Here is a 10,824-nt window from a genome sequence, read left to right as displayed (position 1 = left end):
CCTCTTTATGTTGAGAATCTTGAAGTTACTCGAGTTTTATATTCCTATGCTTGTCACTTTGTTCTTCATGAATTTATTTGTGAACAAGATTCCTTTTCATAGGAAGCGGGTTAGGCTTAAATTTGTTTTATACTTACTTTTTGATGCTCTCTTTGCTTCAACTCTTATTCTTATGTGAGCATCATTAAAATTACTGAGCCCATCTTAATGGCTATAAAGAAAGCACTTCTTGGGAGATAACCCATATTTTTATTTTGCTACTGTTTTGTTATGTCTTGGAAGTTGTTACTACTGTAGCAACCTCTCCTTATCTTTATTTTATTGCATTGTTTTGCCAAGTAAAGTCTTTGATAGTAAGGTTGATACTAGATTTGGACTACTGCGCAGAAACAGATTTCTTGTCGTCACGAATTTGAGTAGGTCTCTCCGTAGGTAACTCAGAAAAATCAGCGAAAATTCATGAGTGATCCTCAGATATGTACGCAACTTTCATTCAATTTGAGATTCTTCATCTGAGCATGTTAAGTGCCTCTAAAAAATTCGTCTTTACGGACTGTTCTGTTTTGACAGATTCTGCCTTTTATTTCACATTGCCTCTTTTGCTATGTTGAATGGATTTCTTTGTTCCATTAACTTTCAGTAGCTTTGGGCAATGTCCAGAAGTGTTAATAATAATTATGTCACCTCTGAATATGTGAATTTTTGATTATGCACTAACCCTCTAATGAGTTTGTTTTGAGTTTGGTGTGGAGGAAGTTTTCAAGGATCAAGAGAGGAGGATGATACAATATGATCAAGAAGAGTGAAAAGTCTAAGCTTGGGGATGCCCCCGTGGTTCATCCCTGCATATTTCAAGGAGACTCAAGCATCTAAGCTTGGGGATGCCCAAGGCATCCCCTTCTTCATCGACAACTTATCAGGTCACCTCTAGTGAAACTATATTTTTATTCCGTCACATCTTATGTGCTTTACTTGGAGCGTCTGTATGTTTTTTTATTTTTGTTTGTGTTTGAATAAAATCGGATCCTAGCATTCTTTGTTTGGGAGAGAGACACGCTCCGCTCGTTCATATGAACACTGGTGTTCTTAGCTTTACTTTTAATGTTCATGGCGAAGGTTGAAAACTGCTTCGTTCATTGTTATTTGGTTGGAAACAGAAAATGCTTCATGTGGTAATTGGTATATTGTCTTGAATAATTTGATACTTGGCAATTGTTGTGCTCAAATAGATCGTGTTTAAGCTCTTGCATCATGTACTTTGCACCTATTATTGAAGAACTACCATAGAGCTTGTTGAAATTTGGTTTGCATGATTGGTCTCTCTAAAGTCTAGATATTTTCTGGTGAAGTGTTTGAACAACAAGGAAGACAATATAGAGTCTTATAATGCTATATGTTCTTATGTAAGTTTTTTTTGTACCGGTTCATACTTGTGTTTGCTTCAAACAACCTTGCTAGCCAAAGCCTTGTACTGAGAGGGAATTCTTCTCGTGCATCCAAATCCTTGAGCCAAAAACTATGCCATTTGTGTCCACCATACCTACCTACTATGTGGTATTTCTCTGCCATTCCAAAGTAAATTACTTGAGTGCTACCTTTAAAATTTCATTCTTTGTCTTTGCAATACATAGCTCATGGGAAAATAGCTTAAAAACTATTGTGGTATTGAATATGTTACTTATGTATCTTATTTCTTATAAGTTTCTTGTTGAGCGGTAATCATGTTTCTGGGGACGCCATCAACTATTACACCTTTGTTGAATATCATGTGAGTTGCTATGCATGTTCGTCTTGTCTGAAGTAAGGGTGATTTATCATGATCAAATGGTTTGAGTATGCATATTGTTAGAGAAGAACATTGGGCCTCTAACTAAAGTCATGAATCATGATGGAAGTTTCAGTTTGGACATTAATCCTCAATCTCTTATGAGAATATTATCTGTTGTTGAATGCTTATGCATTAAAGAGGAGTCCGTTATATGTTTTCTATGTTGTCCCGATATGGATGTCCTTAGTTGAGATCTATCAAAAACGAGAAATCAAGTGCGATCTATCTTCTTGGACCTTTGTACAGGCGGCATAGAGGTACCCCTTTGTGACACTTGGTTAAAACATATGTTATGCAATGATAATCCATGTAAATCCAAGCTAATTAGGACAAGGTGCGAGCACTATTGGTATTCTATGCATGAGGCTTGCAACTTATAGGATGTCTTATGCATAACACATATGAATTATTACTACCGTTGATAAAATTGTTTCTATGTTTTCAAAATAAAAGCTCTAGCACAAAAATAGTAATCCATGCTTCCCTCTGCAAAGGGCCTTTCTTTTACTTTATGTTGAGTCAGTTTACCTACTTCCTTCTATCTTAGAAGCAAATACTTGTGTCAACTGTGTGCATTGATTCCTACATACTTGCTTATTTGCACTCATCATATTACTTTGTGTTGACAATTATCCATGAGATATACATGTTGAAGTTGAAAGCAACTGCTGAAACTTATATCTTCCTTTGTGTTGCTTCAAAACTTTCTACTAAGAATTTATTGCTTTATGAGTTAACTCCTATGCAAGTCTTATTGATGCTTGTCTTGAAAGTACTATTCATGAAAAGTCTTTGCTATATGATCAGTTGTTTAGTCATTATCTTTAACATTGCTTTGAATCACTTCATTCATCTCATATGCTTTACAATAGTATGATCAAGATTATGCTAGTAGCATGTCACTTCAGAAATTATTGTTTTTATCGTTTACCTACTCGAGGGCGAGTAGGAACTAAGCTTGGGGATGCTTGATACGTCTCCAACGTATCTATAATTTCTGATGTTCCATGCTAGTTTTATGACAATACCTACATGTTTTTCTCACACTTTATAATGATTTTACGCATTTTCCGGAACTAACCTATTAACAAGATGCCGAAGTGCAAGTTCCTGTTTTCTGCTGTTTTTGGTTCCAGAAAAGTTGTTTGGGCAATATTCTCGGAATTCGACGAAACAAAAGCCAAACATCTTATTTCACCGAGAAGGACCAGAACACCGAAGGGGAGTCGAAGAGGAGGCCCAGGCCCTCCAAACCACAGGGCGGCGCGGCCTAGAGGGGGGGCGCGCCCAGGTGTGGTGTGGGCCCCCCCAGGCACCCCCTTGCGCCGCCTCTTCGCCTATATAATCTCTCGTGACGTGAAAACCCTACACCAATTGACGAAACTCCAGAAAGACTCCAGGGACGCCGCCGCCATCGCGAAACTCCGTTTCGGGGACGAGAGTCTCCGTTCCGCACGCCGCCGGGACGGGGAATTGCCCCGGAGTCATCTCCATCGACACCACCGCCATCTTCATCGCCATCGCTGTCTCCCATGATGAGGAGGGAGTAGTTCTCCCCGAGGCTGAGGGCTCTACCGGTAGCTATGTGGTTCATCTCTCTCTCCCATGGTGTGATCTTTATGTGATCATGAGCTTTGTATCACTATTAATCTATGTGCTACTCTAGTGATGTTATTAAAGTAGTCTATTCCTCCTCCATGATGTAATGTTGACAGTGTGTGCATCATGTAGTACTTGGCGTAGGTTATGATTGTAATCTCTTGTAGATTATGAAGTTTACTATTACTATGATAGTATTGATGCAATCTATTCCCCCTTTCATAGCTATTGTTGATAGTGTGTATGCTATGTTAGTACTCGGTCTAAATTGCAATGGTCTATTATGCACTCTAGAGGTTACTTAAATATGAACTCCGGAGGTTGTGGAGCTTGTTTACTCCGGCTTGAGGTGTGCTTTTATAGCCCTACACAATGAATGGTGTTTGTTATCCAACAAGAGAGTGTGAGAAAGTAGCACAAGTGAAGATAAGTTATTTATTTATGTGATCATTGTTGAGAGTATCCACTAGTGAAAGTATGATCCCTAGGCCTTGTTTCCAAATATCGAATCACCGTTTATTTACTGTTCTACTACATGTTTACTTGCTGCCATATTTATTTTAGATTGTTATCATCCATATCACTTGCATCTTACTATCTCTTCGCCGAACTAGTGCACCTATACATCTGACAAGTGTATTAGGTGTGTTGGGGACACAAGAGACTTCTTGTATCGTAATTGCAGGGTTGCTTGAGAGGGATATCTTTGACCTCTACCTCCCTAAGTTCGATAAACCTTGGGTGATCCACTTAAGGGAAACTTGCTGCTGTTCTAGAAACCTCTGCTCTTGGAGGCCCAACACTATCTACAGGAATAGAAGCGTGCGTAGACATCAGGGGCTCAGAATCCTCCCCATGCAATCACTTGAACTCGTTCGAATACTCTTCCAAATCATGGGTGGTTATGTTGTAGTATGGGTCCGTGCCTACGTCGACCTCCTTCTTATGATCAACCAGCCACACAAAAATGTCAGGAATGTCCCACCCTCCATTAGAGAGCACCTGCATTGTAAAAATCAAATGTGTTATGCAATAAAACTGAACATGGTAGGAAATAGAAAGAGGTTGTTTCATATATATACCTTCGACTCCTTATGGCGATAAAAGCGCATGTTTCCTTGATTGTGTGTCCCCTTTTTGCCGTGACTGGTCTTGTTTTCAAGGCTTTTGGCCTTGAAGTCTGCATATTTCCCGGTCCACAAGTCCACCAATGCCTTCCAATTGGATGCCTTTCCATCGCACCATTTTTGACAAATCTAAGGAATGAAAACATCTCAACTCAAGAACGGATAATACAATTTAGCATGAAAAGAGAATAAAAAGACAATGTACTTACGCTCATGTACTCCTCCGGGTCGATATTAAGATCTTTCTTAATAATATCGGCCTTCCATTTCCTCCTACACTTAGTCTCATCATAGAAGTACGAGACGGCAGTGATTTTAACATCGTGCATAAACTAGCGTACCTTGATCCTTGCCATTGTCACCAAGACCCGCTTCAACTTCTCCTCATCATCGGGAGTCACTGCATAATATTCCTGCAATCATGCATAAAACAAGAATGGGAATACTCATAAGCTAGCACCCGTGCGGTGATGAACCAAACAAAATTGGACAAAAATTTGACTTGTATGCTTTAAAACAAGTCTTACCAAAAATGTATTGAACACAACTTGTACACATGTGGGCACAGCTCTCCCATCTATTTCATCGGTCCCATCAGTCCCATCAGTCCCATGGCTCACGAACTTACCGACTTTATAGTCCTCCCATTTGAGGGCTAACTTCCGGAGCACATTATCACTCACCTTATAGAAGCTAGGCCAATACTTCTTCATCGGAGTTCTAAGCAAGCCGCCTAGAAGATGGCTCGATGGACCAACAAAAGTAAAATTGTTGCACATGGATCAAAATATTAGAATTTTCTAGATTAGTATTAACACAATGGGATTATATTTTCAAAATATGATCGAGATAGGCACTTACTCTCTCTTCGTCGGCTCAAGGCATAGTTTCTCTGTGTCTGTTTTGGGTACAAGTGGGAAACCTGCACTCCCACGAACACACAACCTCCTGGGCCTCCCCGACCCGCTCTCATGCTGCCCAGAAGAGGGTACGTCTTCCTCGTCCTGATCCTCGTCTCCCGCCGCATCCTCCTCGTGGTGCTGCAAATTAAAATTACTATGCAAATTAAAACTCAGATTAAATGTAAGTAAATGAAAGGAGTTAAGGGGAAAACGTGAGAATAGAGGGTAACTCCTCCTCGCCCTGGTGCTTCTCCTCAAAATAGGGTACCTCCTCGTCCTCTGGGGGTTCTTCTTCTACCCTCTTGTCCTCCTCCGCCTCCTATGAAGTTGCGGTGCCACTAGTGGAGGGTACCTAAGCATAGTAACAATTAGTAGGCATATATAATAGCAATTAGTAAGTATAGTAGCTATTAGTAGGCATAGTAGCAATCCGTACCTCACTAAGGTAGGGCGTTGAAGTTCGCCGCAGTCGTCTACCCTCTGTAGAGGTGCAACCTCCTCACATAGGCTAGTCCTAGGGCCTTGTCCTCGCTGTGAAGGTGCAACCTCCTCAACTGTGGTGCTCCGGGGTCATCCTCATAGAGCTAGACCCTCGTTTGCTCCTCCCTCCGCCTCAGCGAAGCGAATAGGAGGTCTTCTAGTTCGAAAATATACTCCTAGCTTACTCATGGTTCAATCACCTGCATTGAGGAGTAAACAATTAGTAAGGAAATGTTAAATCTTTTTTTTGACACCTCGAAATGTTAAATCTTGATACAAATTACTGAGCATGGTGGCAATAAATAAGCATGGTAGCAATAAATAAGCATGGGCAATTAGTAGGCATAATGAAATATAGATGCAACTAGGAAGCGTACTAAAAAGACACAGAGACCCTCAACGTGAATCGTCACCCATAATCACTATCACTATCACATGATGAAAAGCTAAGCCACACAGTCCAAAAATATACAGAATCATAAATATAGTGTCACCATCAAACCTTAACAAAATATATTTTTGATCTTAACAGAAACTGGTACATTTGTAAAAAATTAAATGCCGCTCTACGTCTACAATAATAACCTGATCTTCCCTCCGAGTGGAATGGGGCAAACATGCATGCACCCTGTATTTTAATTTGTTTTATCAAGAATATATAAGGACATGACATCTTGATTTTATCCTTGCCACCTGATCTTCCATCCGAGTGGAATGGGGCAAACATGAATTGCTCCCCGGTCGCTGATGCACAGCAAGGTTTTCTTTTCAGACTCTGACCGTAATCGATCAAGAGATATCAGCAAAGCATCCTGAAGAGTGCCCCGTAGGAAAGTAGTACTCCCTCCTTCCACAAAAATATTTTTATATTTATGTATATTTAGATATATTGATACGCTAAATAGTGAGTATATTTATTTAATTTTAAATAATTTTAGGATATCTTTTAATAAAGAGAAGTAATATAAATAGTTTATCTGACAATTATCCGCGCAGTCTCTCATGCCTTCATTTTCTTCTAGGTCGCTATCTTGCAAGATGAATAGTACTATGTCTGGTCCTCTAAAAATGTCCTTTGTTGCGCTAAAATAAAACTGTACTTTGTTTCAACACACAGTGGCTGAAATATTCTATTTGTCCACATTTCTCGGCGCCCCTACTTTTAGGTTGTTTAATTTTAATAATAAAATAAGATAAATAGTAGACTATAAAACATGAATTTAGCGGTATAATTTGTATAGCAGATAACTCATGTTTTGTTGACTAAAATTATGGTCATACTTGAACCTCAAAATATGTATGCATCGTCTAATTGTGGATAAAGGAAGTAGTACATATATCTATGTATAATTTCTGCATATTAAGTACACTTATGAAATCCAAAGAACACTATAATGTGCAAGTACTTTTGGGACATTACACATGTTCATGTTCAGTATAAACATTTGTGAAGATATTGGTACTAGTCAATTTCTAGTCAACGAAGGGGTTATATTTTCCATTATATCGAAAAGTACCTTTTGTCCTGCCGAATGCAACAGTGAGTATCGCTAGTATTTACTTACGTTCCACCATAAATGTCATGAATATTTCTTCAATCCACAAAGATTCCGATGAAAAGAATCACCGTACATACCGGGATACACATTCCGAGGGACATAATTAAATTGTTGTCCCAAATATAAGAACAGTTTGGTAGCCGGGGCCCACATGGCTCACCCTTTAGGCGACATGATGCTGGGCTAAACAAGGTCAGATTTGGTCCTGAAATGCCCAGCACCCAGCCGGCATGGACCAAACCAACCAAATCTCTGGTGAGAGTTAATGAAAGGCAGCAATAATGTAAAGTTGCACTAAACTTGTCTTATACTAGTAGTATTGCTAATGGAAAACCGGCAGCGTGTGAGTGTTTTTTTTCCTGTAGACAAAGATTGTCTTTTCACGTAAGATCTGTGCTAGAAGAGTAGGCTATATTGGAACTGGCCATAATCCTGTTAGTTGTTCATCTGTTTAGAATGAGTTATAGACATAAACATGACCCCTACATGTAATTTTTAGTGCTATTTTTTTTTGTAAATTAACTATATGCCTATTTATGAAATAAGTGTATATTATGAATCTAATGATAGCATTTTGGTTGCGTGGATAACATTTTCCTGCTAGGATAAAATAACAACAACTTTCTCCATATCGGTTTATTGCGCTCCTAATGAGCTGCATCGCGACCAAGGCAAGCGCTGATACGCAGCAAAAATAATATCCCAAGCTCTAAACCCCGCATTTTTTCTGTAGTTAGATGAAGCAATTAATTAGGGAAGACTAAAGAGTTGTGCATGCAAGTTCATGCATACGCCTGTTTGGGCTTTAAAGGGAGAAGATGCATTGGTGGGAGCAATTTCAAAAGAAGAAGAGTTACGATGGTTATTTGAAATGAAACGGATGTCGCCTAGAGAGGGTGAATATATGATTTAAAACTTTTACAATATTAGCTTGAACAAATGTGGAATAAAACTAGCATTTAATTTTTCAACCACACAACCAATATATATTATGATTCACTTATGTGCACCAACAATTTATGTTAAGCAAGACAATCTACTATGATAGCAAGATATGTAACTTCAAGCACGAAAATTATCACAAAGTAAAGTGCATACGGAAATATCTCGGGTATAGGAATAACCGAGTTGACGCGGGGATGACGATGTATTCCGAAGTTCACACTCTTGCGAGTGCTACTCTCTGTTGGAGTGGTGTGGAGGAACAAGGCTCCCCAAACGCCACGAAGGTCTCACTGTATTTTCTTCAAGCCTTCCCACCAAAAGTAAACTCACGAACTTTCACTTGCACATATCACCGCGGAGAACTCAAAACGATGCACCAAATGCAATGACAAGAACACCATTGAGATGCTCAAATTCCCCACTCTAAAATTTCACCAATACTACAAAGCTATTGGGGAATCAGAGAGGAAGAAGAAAGAGGAGAACACCAAATTCTCTAAGATCTAGATCTAATAGGTTACCCTCATAAAGAGAGAGATTTGATTGGTGAAATTGTAGATCCAGATTTCCTCTCTCTATTATCTCACATAGGTGCAAGAATCGTGGAGAGACCGAGGAGAAAATAAGCTCTCAAAGGTCAATAATGGTGAAGAGCAAATTGGGGAAGAAGCAACCAGCCCCAGGTGGAAGAAGGAGTCTTTTATATGACCGTGGGCGCAAGTTTTATAGCTCACAGTATACAAGAGAGTTCATTCAAACTTCTTTAAGAGATACTTAATTCCGTAGTGAAAGAGCATGCTCTATCTCTACGGTTTTGTATGTTTGATAACAACACTCGAATATGAATTTTATTGTATATGCTCAATTGTGTAGGAATCGATTTAGCACTACGGATGATGACCCACATTTTTGTTTTTATCCTATATCCGGTTCTTCTGAATTGGGTGTTTGATGTTTTACAATTGGTGGATAAATTGAAGCTTAAGATCTATGGAGGAGAGAGCGTGTTCTTCGTGTTGGCAGATCTACCTATCTACCCAAGGAATTTTATGATTCCCTACTCATCCTTGGTGGACTTGGAAACCCTAGATCTCCTTTTGTTGGGGTCCATGTTGTTGAAGTGCATCTCGTTCTAGATCTTGTTGTGACTAGTTCGTGATGTTGTTGTGAGCCTCCGTTCTTTGTGGAGTTCGCATCAACCTTGTGTGAAGGCTAGCCACCTCGACCAGCTTTGCTTAGTGGAGAAGTAGGTACGCCTTTGTGGTGTGCCTACGAGGAATAAGGTGACGTCTTTGTGGCGGTTGGCACCTTCGTGGTGTCACACCTCCTCAACGTACACGTACCTCCTTTTGTGCAGGGAACTATGGGAAACATATCGTGTATCCTCGTCTCTGCGCTTTTTCCCGGTCGTATCGCTTCCCTTCTTACTTGTCTTGCATCGTGTGTTTCCTTGTTTTTTGTTTACATAGCATTTAAGCTCGCCTTTACTATTCCGCAATCACCTTTAAGTTTTCGCAACCATCATAAAAATTGAAGCAGCTAAAAATTTGGTAGCTCCTATTCACCCCCCCCCCCTCTAGTCGCTACTTCACCCTTTCACATAGAATCAATCATCTCACAAGACCAAATTTAGGATCCCTCCTTGATAAATGCCTTGGTCATCACTTTACTTTCTTATTTCAACCTTGAAGCTAACATATGGTTCAAGGATTTTCTATGGATAAATCCCACAAACATAAATCAATGCAAACATTAGTCCATAGGATTGTCATTAATTACCAAAACCATACATGAAGGATCCATGCACTTTCATTATTAACTTGCCCTAATTAATGCTGATTTGAACCTAATTCTTATGTATTCTACTAATTTTACTAGGAGCCCGGTAAACCGGTATGGAGGGAATATGTGCTTTTGCACCATGTACGCGATGTATAAATTTAATGTTTCTGCAGTAAAGTTTGCAACCAAGATTTGTAGAATTACAACACATATGTATTTATTGGATTTTTTGTTTGACATTATTTTTCAATCAGGGAGCTTATGCAAGATGGTAATGTATTTCGCCATTGATGTCAAGAAGAGGGTATTCTTTTGCACTATCCACGTCATCCAAAGATGACAATAAATGTGTAGCAAAATAAGTTATCTTATCTCTGCAGTTTAATGCATGCTTACATGGATACAACAATATATAAGATTAAATAAAACATAAAAAATGTGACTAATATAAGGGATAAAATCTAGTATGGTAGAGAAAACATACATTCGTTAATAAGTGGACCCATGCGAAGTTTTCCAAAGTTTACTCCCTTCATTTTTATTTATTTCGAGTTCTGAGTTTAGTCAAAGTCAAGCATTGTTAAGTTTGATCGAGGATATAG

This window comes from Lolium rigidum, chromosome 6 (assembly GCF_022539505.1).
Source record: "Lolium rigidum isolate FL_2022 chromosome 6, APGP_CSIRO_Lrig_0.1, whole genome shotgun sequence".
Taxonomy (NCBI): domain Eukaryota; kingdom Viridiplantae; phylum Streptophyta; class Magnoliopsida; order Poales; family Poaceae; genus Lolium; species Lolium rigidum.
This window is presented reverse-complemented; position numbering follows the sequence as displayed.